A 3998-nucleotide genomic window follows, 5' to 3' on the forward strand; every position below is an offset into this window, starting at 1 on the left:
AACAAATAAGAGCCCCGGGCCAGTTGGCTTCCCTGGAGAATTCTACCAGGCATTTAAATCAGATTTAATACCCATTCTTCTCAAGCTATTCCAAAGAATAGAAACGGAAGGAAAACTTCCAGATTCATTCTACAAAGCCAGCATTGCTTTGATTCCCAAACCAGAGACCCAGAAAAAAAAAAAAAAGAGAGAGAGAGAACTACAGGCCAATATCCTTATGAATACAGGTGCAAAAATCCTCAACAAGATACTTTCAAATTGAATTCAACAGCATATAAAAAGAATAAAAAGAATTATCCACCATGATCAAGTGGAATTAATTTCTGGGTTACAGGGCTGGTTCAATATTTGCAAATCACTCAATGTGGAACATCACATTTGCAAAAGAAAAGATAAAAATCATATGCAGAAAAATAAATGCAGAAAAAGCATTTGACAAAATACAGCATCTTTCTTATTAAAAACTCTCAAGAAAGTTGGGATATAAAGAATGTACTTAAACATCATCAAAGCCATCTATGAGAAGCCCACAGCTAATGTCATCCTCAGTGGGGAAAAACTGAGAGCTTTCCCCATGAGATCAGGAACACGACAGGGATGTCCATTCTCACCACTGTTGTTTACCATAGTGGTGGAAGTCCTAGCATCAGCAATCTGACAACAAAAGGAAATAAAAGGCATCAGAATTGTCAAAGAAGAAGTCAAACTTTCACTCTTCACAGATGACATGATACTCTACATGGAAAACCCAACAGACTCCACCAGAAGTCTACTAGAACTGATCCATTAATTCATCAAAGTTGCGAGGTACAAAATCAACATATACAAATCGGTTGCATTTTATACACCAATAATGAAGCAATGGAAAGAGAAATCAAGAAACTGATCCCATTCACCATTGCACAAAAAAGCATAAAATACCTAGTAATAAATCTAACCAAAGATATGAAAAATCTGTATGATGAAAACTTTAGAAAACTTATGAAGGAAATTGAAAAGACACAAAGAAATGGAAAAAACATTTCATGCTCATGGATCGGAAGAATAAATATTGCTAAAATGTCATTACTACCCAAAGCAATCTACACATTCAGTGCAATCCCAATCAAAATTGCATCAGCATACTTCTCAAAACTAGAACAAACGATCCTAAAATTTGTATGGAATCACAAAAGACCCCGAATAGCCAAAGTAATATTGAAGAAGAAAACCAAAAACAGGAGGCATCACAATCCCAGACTTCAGCCTCTACTACAAAGCTGTCATCATCAAGACAGTATGCTATTGGCACAAAAACAGACACATAAACCAATGGAATAGAATTGAGAATTCAGAGCTGGACCCACAAATGTATGGCCAATTAATCTTTGATAAAGCGAGAAAGAGTATCCAATGGAAAAAAGCCTCTTTAACAGATGGTGCTGGGAGAACTGGACAGCAATGTGCAAAGAAATGAATCTAGGTCTCATTCTTGCTGTTAACTGTCCACTTCCCTATTTTTCATCAGCAAGATCAGCTGCAAATTGTACTGCAGCCCTTTCCTGTTCACAATCCAGACTACAATTTTCTTTGTTCTGTGTATCAGTAGATTTCTTATTACTTTTTCACTTCTAGAAAATTGCCAACATATATTCATCTTGATTTGCCGCCACTCTCATCTCAATGAAGGATTTCAATAGAAACATGTGTTCTGTCCACAGTTTTCTAGACAAAATAAAAATTCTAGAATATAGTATTTAACAAACTGTGTAATCTCACAATATCTGAGTTCATGTCACTGCAATAGTCTCATAATAATAAACAGAAAATAATTTTTCTGTCTAATGAAATTACATTAAAATTTGTTTAAATTATGTGTTTGGGCAAATTATTTTCCTCCTCTTAGCAAATTTTTGTATTTTCTAAAGTACATAAATTTTAGTACTTACTTTACAGAGAGGTTGATAGAATTAGATTAAATGAGGCACATAAAGAAATGTAGCATTCTACCTGGCACTTACTAAGCATTCAACAAATTTCAAACATAATGTTGTAATGCATTATCTTCCTTATCCCTTTGCAAAATTCTATGGGCTTTAGTAACATACTGAAATGAACACTTTGACTATTCTGTGATGTTTTCTATCCCAATTAATGCATGTGGGCAATGGTTAATCAATAATCATATGGTTTATCATCTGTTGATCTATTTAAAACTTGAAGTTAATCATCTAGCTTAAGGCTAGTCTCAGTGTAGTTGGAATTCACTGTTTCATGACTCAGCTGCCTTGTTACAGTTTACCTTATTTGCTATCTCTGGCTTATCAACAAATTTTAAAAATTGAAGTGCAACATATTAGTTAACATTGAAGTCTCTGAATATACCCTATCTGTCCTATCCTAAATGTAACCATTATCTTAGTGTTGCAAAATAAGAATGCCTTCCCATATCATATACAATATAATAAGTTTGTTGATGGTGACTGATTCCCAATTGACAGTAATAGTTTAGCTAAAACTGAAAACATTCTGTACACTACAATTTGGTTGATTTGTTTGTTTCTGACCATAACTTGTGAGTAAATTCCTTACTCTATTCTAGTATTGAAGTATTATAAGGACCCAAATCTTGCCAGTAATTATTACCCATGGAAATAATTACATCAATGTTAAATGGCAAGAACTCTGCTAGGTTTTGTGACAAAAATATTTCTAATGTCTGAAATGCAAATGTGTTTTCTGTTTATCATAAACTAAGCTCTAAGTCTCTCAAGCTGCTACCATAATGCTTCAACTAAAAAAGAGTTTGGAGATTTTCTAATGGGATTTCATTTTTTAATGAATATAACATATTCTTATTAAAGAAAATGTCAAAAACCAAAGTAAAATTATGTGTAACTCATTATTGAAAGACACTAACTTTAAATGAATCAAGTGAGAAAGAGAATAGACAATAGCAAAACATTCCTACTAATAAAAAATTAGAGACAGAATAGATAATATGATTCAATTAACAATAATTAGACATCCATAAATCATCTAGTCTAAAGAATAGAAATGTAAAGGATCTTCATGAAAAGAAAAACAATAATGAGGGGGCAAGATGGCGAAGTAAGGAGCTCCGTACTTGCACTTGCGCCCATACATCACACAGGTTTACAAGATCTGAAGCCATTGGAAACCTTACAAAACCTGAGAGATTGGGAGAAAAAGGACGCAGAATCCACTGAGAGAGCCTTCTAACGTGAGTGCGAACTGGGGAAGCTAAAATCGGGCGGGGATCAGAGACTCCAGGGTGGGAGGCGATCCCCCTCTACCCTCTATGGGGAGTGAGAGGGGAAAAGGAGAGAGTCCAAAGCAGAAAAACCTCCGCTTGGGGAGGGGGGGGAACCTCCACTCGGTGTATAGAAAGACCATACTTGCCAAATACCGGCAAACCAGGTCCCCTCGCGCCAACTGGTTGGGGGTGGGGGGGGGCTGAACACACAGACTGCTTCTTTGTGCTGGCTCCTGGTGGCTGGACTTCAGGGTGGCTGCGTGCCTGCCGCCATTGTAACTCCCGGGCGGCTGGGCCCCTGGAAGAGCCGCGCGGACACCGGGCGTCTGCGCTCCTGGCTGGCTGGAAATCGAGAGGGAAGGCAAAGAGCTAAAAATTGGGAAATTTGCCTGTGAGTTCGTGTTTTGGGTGACGAGCCATAGAGGGACCCGGTTTTCCTCACTCCAGTGGGCTTGGCGCACCCAGCAGGCAAGCCCCCGCGCATGCGCACCAGCCTCACCCAGAGAAGGAAGCAGCGATTCTGACTCCACACCCAGAGCTCGGCAGGGGGCCTGGAATTGCCCCAAGGGGGGTTGCCTGGGAAGCTGTGTCTAAGGCAATTTCAGCGGGGCGCGTGGACTGGGATTTGGAGATTGGAACTGGCCTGGGTTGAAGAGTGCAACCAACTTTGGCTGCGCCCCCGGTACGGGGAGTTTACACGCCCAAAAAAGCGAGGTGCGGCGCTTGGTTCAAGAAGGGACTG

This window comes from Hyaena hyaena, unplaced genomic scaffold, assembly GCF_003009895.1.
Source record: "Hyaena hyaena isolate Hyena2069 unplaced genomic scaffold, ASM300989v1 scaffold_937, whole genome shotgun sequence".
Classification (NCBI taxonomy): Eukaryota; Metazoa; Chordata; class Mammalia; order Carnivora; family Hyaenidae; genus Hyaena; species Hyaena hyaena.